Raw genomic sequence first — 21,716 nt, forward strand, 5'->3', positions numbered from 1 at the left:
CAGATATGTCTGTTTTAAGGTACATATCAAAGAAGGAGGTTTTTTACGTATGCCATGTGTTCATTAGTGCTGTGTTAACATTTAACAGCAACTGCTGACCCTTGAAGAAAGTAAAAATTGCATCTTTTCTTTCTTTCTCTGTCTCAGAATTGGTTTCATATGCGCAAAGCATGTAAAGTATACAATAGATTATGAGAATCCCTAAAATGCCATCAGCGCCTTCTTTCAGTAGCTGAGAGTGTATCAGTTCATGCTGTTTCATTTATTACCATCAGCCAGCTTTTTTTTTAAACAGGAAAAAAAAAAACCATGATATACCATGATAGTAAGTGATTTCCCTAAAATGGGTTGGGTGGTAGTAATACGAGAAACTTCTATTTAATCAAGTTAAACGCTTTTTGATGCCTTAGCTGAAGTGAGATAGTAAACTACATATTATGGGGACAGAAAAGGTGATTAAACCATGATTTCTGTGAAAGATTATACCTCTGTTGGGGAGAGCACGTTAGTAATATCTAACAAGTCATTGATGTGTGCTGAAGAGAAGGAAAACCCAGTGTGTGATGGGATTAGTGGAAGACATAATTATCATGTAAAAAACTTAAGGGAGAATAGTATTTTAGGTGGGCCTTGGAAAATGGCTTTCTATAGAGAAAAAAAATCCATGGAACAGCGCAATCAAAGGCACCGGGTGAGAATCTGGGGACCATCATATGGAAATTCATGACTTGTGTATAGAGGAACATGTTCTGATTAAGTGTGTGAGTTAAGTATGTATGAAGATTCATACATACTAAAATATTTGGGGATTATTCCAGGGAGCTGTTACAGAATTTTGATTTAAATAGTTGAGCTATTTTTGTTTATGATATATTTTGAGTCAGGGGTAATTTTTAATGTGGAAATCCATGATTTGAAGTTATTAGGTGCGATGTACAGGGATTGCCTTACAGGACTTTAATAGAATGAGAAACTGATTTATGGCCAAGTAACATGACTTCCTTACCTTAGGAACTGGGCTAAGGTCTCATTCAGATATTTCTTTTATTCAGGTTTCTTATAATTTTTACATATCCTGCCTATATACATTTCTTTTATCTATATGGCTCCAGGTGGTTACCTGATATCGTTTTGTTTTATGCATTTATTTTTGCATGCATTTGCAGAAATTGCTTCTTAAATTACGATTGATTTTTCGAATCTATGGCATTGTGCGCAAAGAGAATTCCAGATAGTGGACATGATATATCTACACAGTTCCGATCCCAGAGTAATGAAGATAAAATTAAGGTTTAAAATAGTTGCAGAACAACAAAAAATGCGTATCTTTTATTGTTAAAAATCACTGCAGAGACCATTTTTTAAATCACCATAGTGGACTGTTGTGATTTGTGGGGTGGCAATCATGATAAAACTCTGGAAATTAAGATTCGTAGCAGAAGTTACAGAACGGCTTGAGACGATGTCGCAAGCTTGCGTTGGGGTTTCTGTTTAGCAAATTATGTTTGCAAGATTTAGTCATTGCCATGTTTCAGTACACCATAAATAACATACTTCTGCAAAATTTTCTCTAAGAAACACCTTATTAATGTTTCATGTCCTGACTTTTCACTTACTTTGTCCCAGTTTATTACCTCCTTAACTTGCACATCATTCGCCTTTCAAAGTATAAATTAACTTTAAGTTCCTTTTATCCCAATAGTTATAGGTAAAAATAGACTCAGTGGAACAGGACATTGGTTGACTCTTAGAGAAATTTAGGTTAAATATAACTTTGTAAACTTAAGTAGAATAATTTATTTTTTAAGTAGAATAATTTAATACCTCTTTTATTTTTAAGGGGGTCTATCATTATTTTTTATTGCTGTTATTTTGCTTTTAGTCTGAAGATGATAATGAACTCTCAGAGAAAAGAATATAAGTAAATAAAAAGGCTTTTATATTAAATGAAAAAGTCTTGTGTATAATGGAGGGAGAACTGAAAACTCTCAATTGTCATTTTAATAAGTATTCTGAGATTATGTTCAAGTTATTATATTACTGTATTCTTTCATAACATCTTATTTTCTAAGTTATTTGTTTAAAAGAAAAAGTGTATCCTTTTCTTAAAGGAAAATCATATCTAAGAGGCTCTGGGAAGTCTCCTCATGTACCCAATTTTCTGTCTGAGCATTATTAATTTCCCTTGTCACTTAATTCTTCTGTTTATATTCAGTACTTCAAATGAAACATTTGAGTGCTTTTCTTAAACTCACTTATAATGAGCACAGTATTCCCCTAATCTTTCAGGTGTATGACACACATATACTAATTAGTATTCAATTCCATTTTCTTCCTTGTCTAGGTGAAATAAAAGTTGAAATTGCCATTTTAAATTTACACACTCAGCAGGCAATTATTGAAAGTGCCACAATGTTTATAATTGGTTTTGTATTTAAAGGGTTAGTGCAATAAATACAGTTAAACAAAACCCTTTTCTCCCCATTTTCAAGTTTTTCTGACCTTATATTCCTTACCTACATTTTTTTCCCCAACTAACAAAGAACCACCACATTGAACATTGACTAGTTCATTATCATCTTGGATTGTCAGTTTCTCTTTCTGATTGATGTATTAGAAATAACCACTTGTGTAATTATGGGAGTATGTCTTGGATTATCTTTTTTTTTTAATTTTATTTTTTATAAACATATATTTTTTCCCCAGGGGTACAGGTCTGTGAATCGCCAGGTTTACACACTTCACAGCACTCACCATAGCACATACCCTCCCCAATGTCCATAACCCCACCCCCCCGAATCCCCCTCCCCCCATCAACCCTCAGTTTGTTTTGTGAGATTAAGAGTCACTTATGGTTTATCTCCCTCCCAATCCCATCTTGTTTCATTTACTCTTCTCCTACCCCCTTAACCCCCCATGTTGCATCTCCTCTCCCTCATATCAGGAAGATCATATCATAGTTGTCTTTCTCCGATTGACTTATTTCGCTAAGCATGATACCCTCTAGTTCCATCCACGTCGTCGCAAATGGCAAGATTTCATTTCTTTTGATGGCTGCATAGTATTCCATTGTGTATATATACCACCTCTTCTTTATCCATTTGTCTGTTGATGGACATCTAGGTTCTTTCCATAGTTTGGCTATTATAGACATTGCTGCTATAAATATTCGGGTGCACGTGCCCCATCGGATCACTACGTTTGTATCTTTGGGGTAAATACCCAGCAGTGCAATTGCTGGGTCATAGGGTAGTTCTATTTTCAACATTTTGAGGAACCTCCATGCTGTTTTCCAGAGTGGTTGCACCAGCTTGCATTCCCACCAACAGTGTAGGAGGGTTCCCCTTTCTCCGCATCCTCGCCAGCATCTGTCATTTCCTGACTTGTTTATTTTAGCCATTCTGATTGGTGTGAGGTGATATCTCATTGTGGTTTTGATTTGTATTTCCCTGATGCCGAGTGATGTGGAGCACTTTTTCATGTGTCTCTTGGCCATCTGGATGTCTTCTTTGCAGAAATGTCTATTCATGTCTTCTGCCCATTTCTTGATTGGATAATTTGTTCTTTGGGTGTTGAGTTTGCTAAGTTCTTTATAGATTCTGGACACTAGCCCTTTATCTGATATGTCATTTGCAAATATCTTCTCCCATTCTGTCAGTTGTCTTTTGGTTTTGTTAACTGTTTCCTTTGCTGTGCAAAAGCTTTTGATCTTGATAAAATCCCAATAGTTCAATTTTGCCCTTGCTTCCCTTGCCTTTGGCGACGTTCCTAGGAAGATGTTGCTGTGGCTGAGGTCGAAGAGGTTGCTCCCTATGTTCTCCTCAAGGATTTTGATGGATTCCTTTCTCACATTGAGGTCCTTCATCTATTTTGAATCTATTTTCGTGTGTGGTGTAAGGAAATGATCCAATTTCATTTTTCTGCATGTGGCTGTCCAATTTTCCCAACACCATTTATTGAAGAGGCTGTCTTTTTTCCATTGGACATTCTTTCCTGCTTTGTCGAAGATTAGTTGACCATAGAGTTGAGGGTCTATTTCTGGGCTCTCTATTCTGTTCCATTGATCTATGTGTCTGTTTTTGTGCCAGTACCATGCTGTCTTGACGATGACAGCTTTGTAATAGAATTTGAAGTCCGGAATTGTGATGCCACCAACTTTGGCTTTCTTTTTCAATATTCCTTTGGCTATTCTAGGTCTTTTCTGGTTCCATATACATTTTAGGATTATTTGTTCCATTTCTTTGAAAAAAATGGATGGTACTTTGATAGGAATTGCATTAAATGTGTAGATTGCTTTAGGTAGCATAGACATTTTCACAATATTTATTCTTCCAATCCAGGAGCATGGAACATTTTTCCATTTCTTTGTGTCTTCCTCAATTTCTTTCATGAGTACTTTATAGTTTTCTGTGTATAGATTCTTAGTCTCTTTGGTTAGGTTTATTCCTAGGTATCTTATAGTTTGGGGTGCAATTGTAAATGGGATTGACTCCTTAATTTCTCTTTCTTCTGTCTTGTTGTTGGTGTAGAGAAATGCGACTGATTTCTGTGCGTTGATTTTATATCCTGACACTTTACTGAATTCCTGTACAAGTTCTAGCAGTTTTGGAGTGGAGTCTTTTGGGTTTTCCACATAGAGTATCATATCATCTGCGAAGAGTGATAGTTTGACTTCTTCTTTGCCGATTTGGATGTCTTTAATTTCTTTTTGTTGTCTGATTGCCGAGGCTAGGACTTCTAGTACTATGTTGAAGAGCAGTGGTGATAACGGACATCCCTGCCATGTTCCTAACCTTAGAGGAAAAGCTTTCAGTTTTTCTCCATTGAGAATGATATTTACGGTGGGTTTTTCATAGATGGCTTTGATAATATTGAGGTATGTGCCCTCTATCCCTACACTTTGAAGAGTTTTGATCAGGAAGGGATGCTGTACTTTGTCAAATGCTTTTCAGCATCTATGGAGAGTATCATATGCTTCTTGTTCTTTCTTTTATTAATGTGTTTTATCACATTGATTGATTTGCGGATGTTGAACCAACCTTGCAGCCCTGGAATAAATCCCACTTGGTCGTGGTGAATAATACTTTTAACGTACTGTTGAATCCTATTGGCTAGTATTTTGGTGAGAATTTTTGCATCTGTGTTCATCAAGGATATTGGTCTGTAGTTCTCTTTTTTGATGGGATCCTTGTCTGGTTTTGGGATCAAGGTGATGCTGGCCTCATAAAATGAGTTTGGAAGTTTTCCTTCCATTTCTATTTTTTGGAACAGTTTCAGGAGAATAGGAATTAGTTCTTCTTGAAATGTTTGGTAGAATTCCGCCAGGAAGCCTTCTGGCCCTGGGCTTTTGTTTGTTTGGAGATTTTTGATGACTGTTTCAATCTCCTTACTGGTTATGGGTCTGTTCAGGCTTTCTATTTCTTCCTGGTTCAGTTGTGGTAGTTTATATGTCTTTAGGAATGCATCCATTTCTTCCAGATTGTCAAATTTGTTGGCATAGAGTTGCTCATAGTATGTTCTTATAATTGTCTGTATTTCTTTGGTGTTCGTTGTGATCTCTCCTCTTTCATTCATGATTTTATTTATTCGGGTCCTTTCTCTTTTCTTTTTGATAAGTCTGGCCCGGGGCTTATCAATCTTATTAATTCTTTCAAAGAACCAGCTCCTAGTTTTGTTGCTTTGTTCTATGGGTTTTTTGGTTTCTATTTCATTGATTTCTTCTCTGATCTTTATGATTTCTCTTCTCCTGCTGGGTTTAGGGTTTCTTTCTTGTTCTTTCTCCAGCTACTTTAGGTGTAGGGTTAGGCTGTGTACCTGAGACCTTTCTTGTTTCTTGAGAAAGGCTTGTACCGCTATATATTTTCCTCTCAGGACTGCCTTTGTTGTGTCCCACAGATTTTGAACCGTTGTGTTTTCATTATCATTTGTTTCCATGAATTTTTTCAATTCTTCTTTAATTTCCTTGTTGACCCATTCATTCTTTAGAAGGATGCTGTTTAGTCTCCATGTATTTGGGTTCTTTCCAAATTTCCTCTTGTGATTGAATTCTAGCTTCAGAGCATTGTGGTCTGAAAATATGCAGGGAATGATACCAATCTTTTGATACCGGTTGAGACCTGATTTAGGACCAAGGATGTGATCTATTCTGGAGAATGTTCCATGTGCACTAGAGAAGAATGTGTATTCTGTTGCTTTGGGATGAAATGTTCTGAATATATCTGTGATGTCCATCTGGTCCAGTGTGTCATTTAAGGCCTTTATTTCCTTGTTGATCTTTTGCTTGGATGATCTGTCCATTTCAGTGAGGGAAGTGTTAAAGTCCCCTACTATTATTGTATTATTGATTATGTGTTTCTTTGATTTTGTTATTAATTGGTTTATATAGTCGGCTGCTCCCACGTTAGGGGCATAGATATTTACAATTGTTAGATCTTGTTGTTGGACAGATCCTTTGAGTATGATATAGTGTCCTTCCTCATCTCTTATTATAGTCTTTGGCTTAAAATCTAATTGATCTGATATAAGGATTAATACTCCTGCTTTCTTCTGATGTCCATTAGCATGGCAAATTCTTTTCCACCCCCTCACTTTAAATCTGGAGGTGTCTTCGGGTTTAAAATGAGTTTCTTGTAGGCAACATATAGATGGGTTTTGTTTTTTTATCCATTCTGATACCCTGTGTCTTTTGATTGGGGCATTTAGCCCATTAACATTCAGGGTAACTATTGAGAGATATGAATTTAGTGCCATTGTATTGCCTGTAAGGTGACTGTTATTGTATATTGTTTCTGTTCCTTTCTGATCTACTATGTTCAGGGTCTCTCTTTGCTTAGAGGACCCCTTTCAATATTTCCTGTAGAGCTGGTTTGGTGTTTGCAAATTCTTTCAGTTTTTGTTTGTCCTGGAAGATTTTAAACTCTCCTTCTATTTTCAATGATAGCCTACCTGGATATAGTATTCTTGGCTGCATGTTTTTCTCGTTTAGTGCTCTGAATATATCATGCCAGCTCTTTCTGGCCTGCCAGGTCTCTGTGGATAAGTCTGCTGCCAATCTAATATTTTTACCATTGTATGTTACAGACTTCTTTTCCCGGGCTGCTTTCAGGATTTTCTCTTTGTCACTAAGACTCATAAGTTTTACTATTAGGGGACGGGGTGTGGACCTATTCTTATTGAATTTGAGGGGGGTTCTCTGAACCTCCTGGATTTTGATGCTTGTTCCCTTTGCCATATTGGGGAAATTCTCTCCAATAATTCTCTCCAATATACCTTCTGCTCCCCTCTCTCTTCTTCTTCTGGAATCCCAATTATTCTAATGTTGTTTCATCTTATGGTGTCACTCATCTCTCGAATTCTGCCCTCGTGGTCCAGTAGCTGTTTGTCCCTCTTTTGCTCAGCTTCTTTATTCTCTGTCATTTGGTCTTCTATATCGCTAATTCTTTCTTCTGCCTCATTTATCCTAGCAGTGAGAGCCTCCATTTTTGATTGCACCTCATTAATAGCATTTTTGATTTCAATTTGGTTAGATTTTAGTTCTTTTATTTCTCCGGAAAGGGCTTTTATATCTCCCGAGAGGGTTTCTCTAATATCTTCCATGCCTTTTTCGAGCCCAGCTAGAACCTTGAGAATCGTCATTCTGAACTCTAGATCTGACATATTACCAATGTCTGTATTGATTAGGTCCCTAGCCTTTGGTACTGCCTCTTGTTCTTTTTTCTGTGGTGAATTTTTCCGCCTTGTCATTTTGTCCAGATAAGAGTATATGAAGGAGCAAGTAAAATACTAAAAGGGTGGCAACAACCCCAGGAAAATATGCTTTAGCCAAATCAGAAGAGATCCCAAATCGTGAGGGGGGAGAAAGGGGGTAAAAAGGTTCAGAAAGAAAAAAAAAAAAAAGAAACAATTAAAAAAAGAAAGCCAATAAAGAAAAAATATAAAAAGGAAAAAACATATATATACATTAGGTAAACTAGTTAAAAATGTTAAAAAAGAATAGGGTACAAGTTAAAAAAATTTAGCAGAAGAAGAGAAAAAAAATTGAAAAAGAAAAAAAAATTAAATTAACTGCAAGGCTAAAGAATCATGGGGAGAAAGCCATGAGTTCCGTGCTTTGCTTTCTCCTCCTCTGGAATTCCGCTGCTCTCCTTGGTATTGAAACTGCACTCCTTGGTAGGTGTACTTGGTCCTGGCTGGATTTCTTGTTGATCTTCTGGGGAAGGGGCCTGTTGTAGTGATTCTCAAGTGTCTTTGCCCCAGGCGGAGTTGCACGGCCCTTACCAGGGGCCGGGCTGAATTATCCCCTCGGGTTTGCTTTCGGGAGCTTTTGTTCCCTGAGCACTTTCCGTAGAGTTCCGGAGGATGGGAATGAAGATGGCAGCCTCCCGGTCTCCGGCCTGGAGGAGCCGAGAGCCCGGGGCCCCACTCCTCAGTGAGCCCTCAGAGAACAGCGCCCAATTACTGCCGTCACCCTGTCTCAGGCTGCTCCAAGCTGACCGAGCCTGCGACCCATTCAAGGTAACCCCGAGCTTAGAGCTCACTCCTCAGCTCTGTCTCTGTAGCCGGCTTCCCCGTTCTAATACCTGTAAGCTCTGTGACACTCAGACACCCCCGATCCTTCTGTGACCCGGCGGAACCTGAGGCCACGCTGACCCCGCGTGGGCTTCACCCCGGTTTAAGCCTCTGGAGCGATGTCCCTCAGTGGAACAGACTTTTAAAAGTCCTGATTTTGTGCTCCGTTGCTCCGCTGCTTGCTGGGAGCTGGTCCCTTCCCCCGCGGTCTATCTTCCTGTCACTTTGGATTCACTTCTCCGCCAGTCCTACCTTTCAGAAAGTGGTTGATTTTCTGTTTCTAGAATTGCTGTTCTTCTTCTCTTCGATCTCCCGTTGGATTTGTAGGTGTTTGCAATCTTTAGTTAAGCTATCTAGCTGATCTCCTGCTACCTGAAGTAGTCTCAGCTGCTACTTCTCAGCCATCTTGACTCCTCCCCTGTCTTGGATTATCTTATAGGAAAATGTATAATCTTATTTAATTCTTCTGTGTACTTTGCTATCTAAGGTCTGAAGATGACTATTTGCTACTGATTTTTAAAGACAACTCTTTTATATTCATTATTCTTCTTTGATAGATACATGCAATAATTTTTTTTTTAATTTCTGAATTGATTTGTCTTATGCATATACATACTTTCTAGAATGCATATACAATACATTTGCAGCCAGTCATTTATTCATCCATTCAACAAACATTTCTAAATGACTGTCTCCTCTGTGGTCTCTACTGTATTAGGCACTAGAAGAAAGACAGCACATTCCTCAAGATGTTCTGAATCTAGGGACACCTGGGTGGGCAGTTGGTTAAGGGGCCGACTCTGGATTTCAGCTTTGGTCATGATCGTAGGGTCGTGGGGTTGAACCCCATGTGGAGTCCCATGTCAGACTCTATACTTAGCGGGGAATCTACTTGAAGATTCTCTCTCCCTCTCTCGCTCTGCTTCTCCCCTGCTCTCTCTCTCTCTCTCTCTCTCAAATAAATAAATAAATCTCAAAAAAAAGGTGTTCTGAATCTAGAATATAGTAAAGTAAACATGGTAAATATAATAATATATAAACCCTAGTCTTACATCATCTGCTAAACCTTTTGTTTGAACCGTAATATTTGATTATATTTGAACAGTTTATTCTAACAAAACTTTTGTTAAATGGAGAAACTAATTTAGCATAATATTTATAGAACATGAGGAGAGGAATTGGCATGACACTAGGAATCACATAGCTGTATTATTACATGCTGATCTGTTTGATGGGTATACCAAAGCAAAGCCATAATCTTCCTTTGAAAGTTAATTTACCAGTAGTAGTGTCAGTACAAGTATTTTATCACTGAGAAAAATAGGCTTTGATCTTTCCCTTCTAAATAATTCACTAGTCTTTCAAAAAATGTGAAGATGATCTTAATATGTTCCTTTTCTATATGCCACAAAAGTTTGTGTGTGGGGAGAGAGCATTTCTTCTAAAACTTTAATGGGCCCAGAAATCTTTTGGGTCACTGGGTAAAAATAGAAACTTCTGCATTGCCTCTCAGACCTACTGCAGGTCATTGTCCGACTACACTTAAAAAAAAAACATGTCTCATCAGCTCATAAGGCCTAGATTGGAACTGCCCCAGATACATGAAGAAATAAATAAATAAAATTAAAATAACACTTTTGCTTGCTGATCTGGGCACTTTGGTGTTGGAACTACAAGTAGTGATAACTGTATGAGGTAGAAAGAGAGAAAAGAATGGTGAAAAAATACGAGAAAGGATAATGAGAACTATGTGACCCACAAAAGTTCTCTAAACTGGTTGTGGGCAGAACCATGTTAGATATCCTAGGCAAAAGCACCCAACTTTAGGAGCAATTCATAACAAGCATTATTCACTAGTCATAAAATCTTTAAGAATTTTCAGCAACTACTATTCTTAAGTGGCTTATAGATTCTTTGTTGTTGAGAAATTTAAAATATCCCAAACCAAGACCACCTGACTTCTGTATTTCAAACAAAATAACAGTTACGGCAGAATACATGGGGCCAAATGAGAATTATGCGAGTGCAAGCTGAGTTACGGATTAGTATTTCTGGAGTACACGTTTCATACATTGTTGTTTTTTTTTAATCTTTGTAAATGGTAGGATTGAAAATGCTGCAAAAGGGGTGCCTGGGTGGCTCAGTGGGTTATCCCAGGGTCCTGGGATGATCGAGCCGCGCATCAGCCTCTCTGCTCGGCAGGGAGCCTGCTTCCTCCCTCTCTTTCTGCCTGCCTCTCTGCCTACTTGTGATCTCTCTCTCTGTCAAACAAATAATAAAATCTTAAAAAAAAAAAAAAAGAAAAAAAAATGCTGCAAAAAACAGAGTAATCATCTATGTCATTTCGGAAGCCTGTATGTAAGGCGTGTGAAACTCTTTTGGTACTTACAGACCGCCAGAGCTCCTTGAGATACAGAAACCATCTTTAAAAACATAGACGATAAGAAGAAGATTTTTCTTTCAGTTTCAGGTTGTTTTCTAGTTACAGAACCTAAATTACATAGAATCTAATCCGTCTTTACTACTTCTTCATTCAAGTAGAAATGTTTCAGCCTGTCTTTTTCCTTAAAAAAGCTACTTTCTCAGATAGAGTGCCATCCATACTAAACACCTTTCTAAGGCAAATGACATCTCAACATCAATGTGCTGGTGCTTCTAGCGATCTCTTTTTAGAAACAGTAATCCTAAATGGAGAATTGCAATTTTTCTTTGTTATTAGAAGTAACCTTGCATACGTAGTTGTGTATGTTTTTAAAAAATGTTACTTTTTTATTTTTAAAAACAGAAAGGTACTTAGCCTTAAGGAAAAAATGGTTGGATATATCCGTACTGAAAAATAATACATTTGGTCTCTTTATTTGGTCATTTATGGTGGCATTTACACTAACACTAATACATATTGCTTTCTGACGTGCTTTAAGGGATGCGTGTTGGATCTTAATTCCAGATTCTGTGAGCTATGGAATATATGATTAACAATATAGCAGTTGTTCTCTCATTTGAAAGAAGTTGTATCTAGAACCCCTTCTCTCTGCTCTGAGCTTCTTCCTCTCTGACTTCCAGCACCCAGGTCCTCATTGACTTGGATTTCTTGCTGTTCCTCAGCGTTGTCTGGTTGTCTTCTGCTGCTGTGCTTGGCACATACCCTTCTTGCTTCATCTATTCCCACCTACCAGGCTTCTTTAGGTTCACATCCTTCATTCCATTCTGTATAAGGTGAGTCCTGGAATTCCTGCTTTTCATCTCCAGAGATACGAGTGACCACACTGGGGGGACCCAGGTGGCTCAGTCGGTTAAGCAGCCGACTCTTGGCTTTGGCTCAAGTCATGTTCTCAGGGCTGGGAGATCGAGCCCTATGTCAGCTCCATGCTCAGTGGGGAGTCTGCTTGAGATTCTCTTTCTCTCTCCCAGTGCCCTTCTCCACGTCGCATGCATGCTCTCTCTCTCTACTCCCAGTATAAATAAGTAAATCTTTGAAGAAGAAGGAGAAGGAGAAGGAGAAGGAGAAGGAGAAGGAGAAGGAGGAACCGCACTATCCTTTTTTCCCACAAGAAGAAGAAGAAGGAACCGCACTATCCTTTTTTCCCACTCTGTCAGTTACATATGTTAGTCACCAGCAGCTAACATTCTCTCTGGTCATTCTTTACCTTTTTCTCTCCTCCTATCCTGTAAGCCACTTGAGAATATGAATTACACCTGATTTACGTCTATTTCCATAGCACCTTGAATAAAAAACAAAAACAGATGCAAAAATTTGATCGATAGAATAGAGAATGTTGAGCAAAATAAGTGGAAGAGAGTAGTGTCTGTTTTTGCATGGTGATTCTACTGCACTGAGTGGTGCTCAGGGCACCCCAACAACTCAGTTCACTGTCTGTGTTCAGATGGCATAAACCATATTTAAACTGTGCCATCTTAGCACAATCCCTTTGGTGCCATATGTGGTATGTCCAGTCACACTGTAGGAAATGCTTCACCCATCTGGGCAGCACAGGAAGCAGATTTCTGCAAATCCTGATGGCCCATACCTTTCTCTGTAATCACTGCAAACCACCTTCATAAGCAACATTAGATAGACATGGGTAATATTTGCAAGGGGCTCTCTAGGAAGCCTGGTAATTAAGCCTTGAATACCAAGCACCAAACTTTTTATCTTCTTCTAGCCCACTTAAGTGCTTCCTGAAATGCTAAAAATTAAATGTTTGTTTTATCTTCTTGCACATTTTTATAAGTTTGTTATTATAGTCACACAAGAATTTGAAACTTTATACAATGCTGATGCTAAAGTAACCATTATCTTCTCTTTCTAAGATTAATTTGCCCTGGTAAAACTAGCTTTTAAAATACTAGTGTCTCTGTAGCTTATATAATTTATAATTTTTACCCTTACAGAAAGTCAAAGACATACAAACTATATCTTATTACTATTATTCATAAAATATAGACTGTAAAGAGTTACAATTAACACAATCTTTAGCAGCTGTTAAACTCTGAGTAGATAATTCAGTGAACTTACCGTGTACGTTTGATTGTATTTGCTACACATTTTGGCCATAGGGGAAACATTTTCAGCTTAACTTTTATATTTACAAAGGTTAAGATTTTAAGTGCCTTGTAGTTCATTCAGTTCCCATTATCTTGTGACTATTACCAGAGAGAATTTTTAGTTTACGATACTGTTAGGAGTGAACTAGAAATAATCTGAATTAATTGAAAATAGTGACTTGCTATTGTCATGAAAAAAATAGAATAGTCAACATTTCAAATCTCTGGTTTTACAAAGTACCTTGATCATACTCATGGAAAACTTAGGCCAGTTCCTTCTTCGTATCTCTCCATGTGACCGAGTCAGCCTCTGGGTGTCTCTTCCAGTTTCTGGCACTTGCCACCAAAGGAGGGTAACTGACTTCCAGTCACCTTTCAGAGTTTCTTATTGTAACTTCTCTTACATTGCTTGATGCACTCCTCATAATCCTGTGATTGTGAATACAGCTTCACTGAAGGTGTTAAACCCGATCATGAGAACTGCCGATAGAAAATGCGGTTTATGAATTAGAGTTAGCCACTACGTCCAATGCAACAATTCTCCCTCATAGGGCCAGGGCAGAGGGCATCTGCTGGCGGTCTGTCCTGAGTCCCTAGAGGTGAGAAATGCAGAGAAGCAGGAGGAAAAGTGAGAGTCTGAGCTAAAGGTTTGATTGTCTTTTCATGTTTATCTTCTGTGAACCAGTGGGATTACTGTTTGGATTAGGCTGAAGGAATCCCTTATTTCCACCGTAGACACTGAACAAATTTGTTCTGCCCCAACACCTTACTGAAAACCCCCTTGTTTTGAAAATGTGACCAAATACAGAGCCACCTAGCCAGATTCTGAAAGCTTTATTTTCTTGAGACAGTGGTTAATTTGAGAGCATTTTGGTTTGGGGGAGTTTGTTGTTTAAAACTCACTGAATGTGGTTAGGCTTAAGTTCAGAAAAAAGTTACTATATTCGCCTATAGTTAGGTTATAAGGGAGTCTTAATACCAATAATATTATATATATTAGCTTTAAAATAATCTAACAGCTAGCACTATATCTTACAATCGCTTTACATACACTGACTACCTATTTGCAGCTCATTGGTATTGTTTTTCTCCCCATCATTCAGATAGGGAAATCTAGGCACAGAAAAGGAAGTTGTCCGAATTCACTAAAATAGTAAGTTGCATGCTTGGGATTTACACACAGGAAGCTTATGTGAGAGGCCAGTGCCAAACTACCCATAACCTCTGTACAATACTTTCTTTGACAGTTCTTCAAAGTTCTCTCTTCCTTTTTTTTCTTTTTTTTTGAGGACGAGATGGGCAGTCATAGTGGGCAAGAGGAAGCCCAGCATTTTTTGTAAGGCTTTATTAAGTGCCTGTTGTATCCAATAAAATTTATATTTGCCCATAAGCAAGCAATCCACCTCTAGCTAGGACAGCAGTTCTCAAAATTAAACTACATAAAAAGTATCTGGAGAGCTTTTTAAATATGGTCCTCATCCTTAGAGTTTCTGAGTTTGTGGTTCAGAGTTGGGACCTAGGGCACCTCACAATGAACAGACAGGCCACGTGAATTTTGATATTGGTGATTTTGAGGAAAAAAAGCAGTAATCACTACACTAATGGAGCTCACACTAGTCTTTGTGTGAGAGACATACTTCCAATTGGATGTGCCCCTTTCACTATTAGAAACAAATAAATTAAGATATCGGAGAACAGTATATTGCTCTTAAAAATGAGACACTGGTGTGAAACATTTTAAAGTAATGGATGGCATGGAAACATCAGAAATCCAAGATGTAATTACCTAATTTGCTTTGGTGATATTTTATTACTAATCTGCCTATATCCATGTCTGCCATAAGTAGAATCCCCATTCTTCTATGAACTAGATATAGTAAAGCATAATTGTTTTTATAGGATTTTTATCTGTAACTTGAGGTCTTCAATAATTAAGTCATAATTAAATAGTAAAAGGATTATTAAAAAAAAAAATTCACATCTCTGTATGACCAGGCTTTAAATATTTTCTTGTTAAATACTCAGCTGGTCTTAGGAGTCTTTAAGGAAGAAATACTTATTCTCTATGCAACCAGAATATAATGAAAACATCAAAAAGATATTTCATTTTATTTATTAAAAGTGAATTTAGTGTATTCACCATTTTTGAGGAGGATGTTAAGGAAGTTCTTCCAGAGGGAGAGAGAACAGAATGAACAAAGTCTCAAGGGAAATGGAGGGACTGGTCTTTACTGAAGAGATGGGCACATGTAGGGGACTAGGAGATAAAGGTCTGCGAAGGTAAGGAAACACCAGAATGTGCAAATATATCAGTGTCCAGTGAGGTGGCACTTGATGGCTGTTGAAGGGTTTTCAGCAAGGTGTTAACCATGTCAGAACTCGAGTTCAGGAAGGTGACCTGTCAGTGGGCTGTATTATGAGAACCCAAACAATGCTGAGTGTTTAGGAGGAAGTTAGCAAAATTTCATCAAATAAACATCATGCTTAATGCAGAGACAAGCCTAGAAGCAGGCATTCCAGTTAGGAGGCTTTTATAGCTAACTGCCCAAGGAGAACCTGAATTACAGTAGCAGCTGTTGAAATAAAAATAAAAGATTAAATTGTAAGAGGGCTTGAGGGTGCAGCACTGACGATCAAATTGTGTGTTAGGAAAAAGAAATTGAGAAAAATTAAACTCCAGGGTTTTGAGCTTATGTGTGATTTTGGTACCATTAATAGAAATATAGAAATCAGGAAAAGGAGATAGTGTGGCTGGAAAATGGATGACTATATTTTGAGTTTTAGTTTGATTTACTTAGAGAAAATCCTAACAGTGTCAAGCCTAAAGTTGGAAGAGTGATAGTTTGCTGCTCTGTATAGTTATTAGAAGTAGATTATGTGGGCACCAGTGCCATGAGATACTTTCTTATCCTCATTGGCCATTGTGGGTCACATGGCCACACCTAGTGGAATGGAAAATAAGGTGATGTCCACTTAGAGTTGAAATAGATATTTGAGGGATGCCTGGGTGGCTCAGTCAGGTAAATGTCTGCCTTCGGCTCAGGGTCCTGGGATCAAACCCCACATCAGGCTCCCCACTCAGGGGCAAGTCCACCGTCCTTCCCCCTCTCCCTCTGTGATCTCTCTCGCTTTCACTCTCTCTCAAATAAATAAATAAAATCTTAAAAACAAAATATTTGAGGGGACAGATAGGAACCCTAAAATGAAATATGTTCCCCAAACGAAAGCTTTTTCTTCTAATTCCATTCCCATCAAAAATGTTTATAAGACAACAGTTTACCCCGGAGCACCATTGTGCAGGACGCTTGGGAAGAAAAGAACTGACCTTTGAGCTTCTGAATAACTGTAGCCATTCCACATGAATGCCTTCTTCAGGGCTTTTCCTTTCCATACCATAGGGTGGTTCCAAATTTTCTCCATGTGTTTGTTTTTAATGTTGTTATTGCTGTGGCTGCGACTATTTTCCCCAGAATTGATATAGTTAATTAAAATAGTAGCTATTTCAGCCTAACGTTGGTGTACTTAGTGTAGATTGTTTTATTGTGTTGTGATTTTTAGTTCTTTAAAAAATAATAAAGGTCTCTTTTTTTCCACAAATGGGCTCTCAAATTTCTTGCATCTGTTATATATTTAATGCTTTAGTAGCTTTGAAGTATTTTTCCTGGGTTCATAATACATGGGCTATATTTTCATTTCTGAGATTTAAAAAACTGTGTTAAACCCAGGTCTCCTTAGTTTATTACTATCATTAGTGCTGTTAAGAGATACAGTGCTGAATTTCAGAAGTAGATGTGAATTTTTATATCTTAGTTTTCCTAGCAGGAGCCCAACCTAAGCCAGTATTTTTACATAACAGCAGCTTTCAAGAAGCTCTTAAACTGAAATGTGATTATCATGCAGAACAAAAAAACAAATAAGACATTTTTATATTAACCAGTGGATCTAGCTTTCCTTTTCTTAGGAGCATTAACCCAGATTTGGAAAGATGTACATAAATGCTGAAAGGAGTTCATTATCTGATATTTTTTTCAGAATGTTTTTGTTAGTTTCAGATCTGTTGGCAACAAACTAGTATTTGTTGAGCAGCTACTATTTGCAGACAGCCATTGGGGCAGCAGACAAATTTTTGTGCTCATGTGGAGCTTATCTAAGTAGATAAAACTTTTTAAATTATCTTATGTGGAATGTTCTACTTCATTGTATGGATATTTGAGAGGGAAAAAGGAAAAAGAGGGAAAAATTAAATTTGATTTAATTCAATGAACAATTGAATTCTTAACTAGGTGCTTTGGGAAGAGTGGGAAATTTACCATGTGAGTTCTAGCCACATGGGATTTTTTTGAAGTGTACTCCCTTCTGCTTCCCCAAGCTTAGAAAAAACATCTTTGAAAGTGACCTCCAACTTCATTTAAATTAATAAATTCATTCACTGAATATTTTCCATGTGCCAGTTACTGTTCTAGAGCTGCCTTCTCAAGGCAGCCTTTTTAAACTCCACCCCTCCCCGCAGACTAAATGTGGTTCTCCTAATACATGGTCCTATAGCATTTTGTTCTTTTCTTCTCTAGCACTTGTCACAGCTTATACTTAAAGACTGTATCAGAGATTATTTTATGAGGTAAGCTGCTTGAGGGTAGGGGCACAATCTGTCGTCTCACTTGTATTCTCACCAATCTTTATGACTAAATCTTTAATGAATAAGAACAGAACTGTTGTCATAATCAATGTCCTAAATAAAACTTCCATTTTCCCTTTTTTAAACAAATTTTATCATTTAAGTATAGTTGACATATAGTGTTATATTAGTTTCAGGTGCACAACATAGTGATTGGACAATTCCACACTTTATACAATGTTCACTATGATTAAGTGTGTAGACACCATCTGTCACCATATGTCATTCTTATGATATTATTGACTATTTTCCTTGTACTCTTCATCTCCATGACTTATTTTATAACTGGAAGTTTGTACTTCTTAATTGCCTTCACCTATTTTTCTCATTCCACTACCCTCTCCCTTCTAGCACCACCAGTTTGTTTTCTGTATTTATGAGTCTGTTTCTGATTGTTTACTTGTTCATTTGTTTTGCTTTTTAGATTCCACATATAAGTGAAATCATATTGTATTTTTCTTTCTCTGACTGACTTAACCCGCTTAACATAGAATACTATCTAGGTCCATCCATGTTGTCACAAATGGCAAGGGCTCATTCTTTTTTATGGCTGAGTAATATTCCATTCTGTATATGTTATATATATACCACATGTTATCTCTCCAATCTTCTCTCAGTCAGTGTCAGTGGACACTTAGGTTGTGTAAGCAGTGTCAGTGGACACTTAGGTTGTGTAAGCAGTTATAGTCTATGGTAAACAATATGGTATTCAAGATCAGTGGTTCTGGATTCAAGTAGCCACTGTCATTTTGAGTACACTTACTTATCCACTCTAAGATAGAAGTTCTTTATATATAAAGTGACAGCAAAAATAGAGTGGCCTTTTAGGATTGTTTTGAGGATTATATGATGGATGTTTACTTGCATGTTGGCTATATAGCAAGTAACTAATAAATGTACATTCGCACATATTAAAAAATACTTGAGAGTTGTATCTAAGACTTTTAACTGTCTCCCTATATCTTTTCTTGTTTCTGTAGCAAGAGGATTAGTAGCTAAGCAATTTTTACCTCAGATAGTTTTAGCCTGTAGGATTCTGTATATTCTGTATAAAAATATGTTCTTTTAGGCTGTATTTCCCAACCTCCCATTCCACTATGGCCGTATGACTCACAAGGGGCCAAAGACATATAAGCAAAAGTGTCACACGGTGGTTTCTGGGAACATTCCTTAAGATACAATACCCACCTGCCCTCTTCATCCCTTTCTCCATTTTGCTACTGAGAATTCAGATGCTGCCATCTTGGACAATGAGATCAAGGTTACATAAAGTGTCAACAAGCTGGAAGGTTCCTGGGGCCCTTATATATCAGCCCCTTCTGCCTAGTCATAACCTGGGTTTTTGTCACAGCTGAACCAAGTCATACTTAATATGAGTCTGTCAATAGCATGTTCAGTATTAGATCCAAGGCAGAATGTTTTAATGCCAATGTGATAATGTTTAAGTATTACATATAAGTGCAAAGGGATTCATATAAAATGAGACTTAGAGAGCAGATAAGTTTTCAGATTGCTGCAGTAGATGAAAGAGGCCTTTCAGGTGGACAGACATAGAAAAGAAGAATTACCTTTTTGTCTAGCCTGACCAGACCTCTCATTATCCCTAAGCATAGTGGGCACTCCACGTTTTGCACTCTCTCTCTTTCTCTGAGTCTTTGAGGACCATTCAGTCCTGATCTGTGAACTTGGGCAGGCCCCCTGACATTTCTGGGACTTGGTTTCCTTTTTCCAGTATGAACTGATATTCTCTTTATGTCCATGTCAAGGCATCTGTCCCCTTATCATTTATATCATTCTGTTTTGTTTTGTTTTGTAGTTAGTTATCTGTGTGTCTTACTCTTTCAATTACATGTGACAGGTACAAAAATCTTTTCTGTTTTTACATTTCCCACTGTATCATCACTAAGTTTACAGATTATAGACATGCAAGAAATAATGGATGAATTAAATCCATGTAAAGATTATATAGAGATATAAATGCACATGTGATAATAAACAGAAATACAGCTGGGAAACTGAGTTGTATGATCTCATAGAAATCTGTGCAGGCCATGGCAGAAAACATACATATTTTGGGTAGGAGGGAAAAGCCACTGAAGTTTTGAAAACAATGAAGTGATTTAACAAAGGAAAAAAACCTATAGTTCAAGCTACCAAAAAAAAAAAAAAAAAAAGTATAATTTAGTTTGCCTAAATTTGCCTTTACGAATGATACAATCAATACCTTTTTAGAAAATTTCCTAATTACCATTATATGCTCAGCAAAACTATTATTTTAAAATAATCAAATACATTCTCTTTTCTTCCTCATAAATTTCAAGTAATTTAATGTTTTACCATATAGAATTGTCTGGTAGTGTTGAAACTATATTTCTTTGAAAACATGTTAAAGTGTTGTTTTTCCATGTTATTAAGGAGTTGGGGTTGGACCAGAATGCTATGTGGGGAGTAGAATTTTTTCTGTGGTTGGTTTTATTCTTTGTGTATTCATCTCCTTACTTCTAAGGGAGCAGAGACAACCAAAACCCCCCATCATCTTTCCCTGTTGGCCCAAACAAAAGACCAGAATTGTCCAACTAATTTCTTAAGGTCAATAAAAAGAACAAATGAAATAGTGTATCATGTGTATAAAAGAAATTTGAAAAGTAAAATTAAAGAAATAGAGTCTGGTGTGCCCAATCTGTGTGAATTAAAGAATCACTTTGTTCTTTTTATTATTTTTCCACATTTGGAAATGAACGTTCCGTTTCTTCCCTGGACAAAATGGTAAGAATAGGGAACAATTATTAAATGCTTAAAGATGATAGATAGGTAAGGGTAACATCATCTTTTATACTCAGACAATCCTGGGGTGCCTTGGTGGCTCTGTCAGTTAAGCAACTGGCTTTGGCTCAGATCATGAACCCTGGGATCCTGGGATCGAGCCCTGCATCCAGCTGCTTGCTCAGTGGGGAGCCTGCTTCTACCTCTCACTCTGCCCTGCCCCTCCCTCTGCTTGTGCACATGCTCTCTCTCTCTCTGTCAAATAAATAAATGAAATCTTAGATAAAGTACTCAGACAACACTGTGAGTTAGATAACACCTCATTACCATTGTATGGATAAAGAAGTTCTGGTTTCCAGAGGTTAAGAAAATTGCCCCAGGCCATGTTAGGATGTATATTAGGGCACACCTGGCTTATCAGCCTGGCTTTTCAAAAACAAGCATCTTGCTATTAAGTGCCATGATCTACTCCTACCCCAAAGAAACAGAAATTATGTTGTTCCCTCCAGTGTCTTCCGATGGAGACAGGCAATTTGGGGACTTAGCACTCCTTTCTGCTAATCAGCACCCAAGAAGGAGGGGCCTGCACATCCTCCAGATGTGTGGAACAGGACTCCCAGTTCCCAGGCTTTGCTTTCTTCATTTCTCATCTTTCCATTTTTTAATAGCACCGCTGTTTTCCCTGACGCTAAATACTGAGATGTCCTGATCTCAGCAAGTCCAGTCCCAGATGTTGGTTTGTTGTGAAAAACTCTGACCTCAAATTTCAGGATTTATTTGCTCATAAAGGTATTCAAAATGTTACAACAGTTTAGGACATTTCACCATTCCATTTATTATTCAAAAATAATGATATATTTAAGGGTAGGACCCATAACTATAGAAATACAGTGCAAATTAAAAATTAATCCTTACTATAGAAATTCATAAGCAGGCAGAAGAATTAAAAGATATTACTTGCTTCTTCTATGGTGACTTCACTCCAGACCACAATGAATCTTTTGTATCTGGTGACATTTTAAGAGAGTGTGGAATATTGCTAGTGTGTGTCTGATTTTGGATTCATTTTAAAAAATATTCTTTCGGCATGTCTGAAATTAGATAATCTGGTTAGTCAACTTTAGAAGCATGCCTAACACCTGCCTTTAGGTCTGGAGTAACAATT

The 21,716-nt window shown here is 37.5% G+C and overlaps 1 protein-coding gene across 1 annotated transcript in view; it reads left to right on the top strand.

The window, feature by feature from the left end:
- EDIL3 (EGF like repeats and discoidin domains 3) overlaps window positions 1–21,716 on the top strand; it is a 296,232-nt gene that overhangs the window by 140,265 nt on the left and 134,251 nt on the right. The gene's annotated exons all lie outside the window — the stretch shown is intronic.

The sequence above is a fragment of the Lontra canadensis genome, unplaced genomic scaffold (assembly GCF_010015895.1).
Source record: "Lontra canadensis isolate GAN:19392208 unplaced genomic scaffold, GSC_riverotter_1.0 scaffold4, whole genome shotgun sequence".
Lineage (NCBI taxonomy): Eukaryota > Metazoa > Chordata > Mammalia > Carnivora > Mustelidae > Lontra > Lontra canadensis.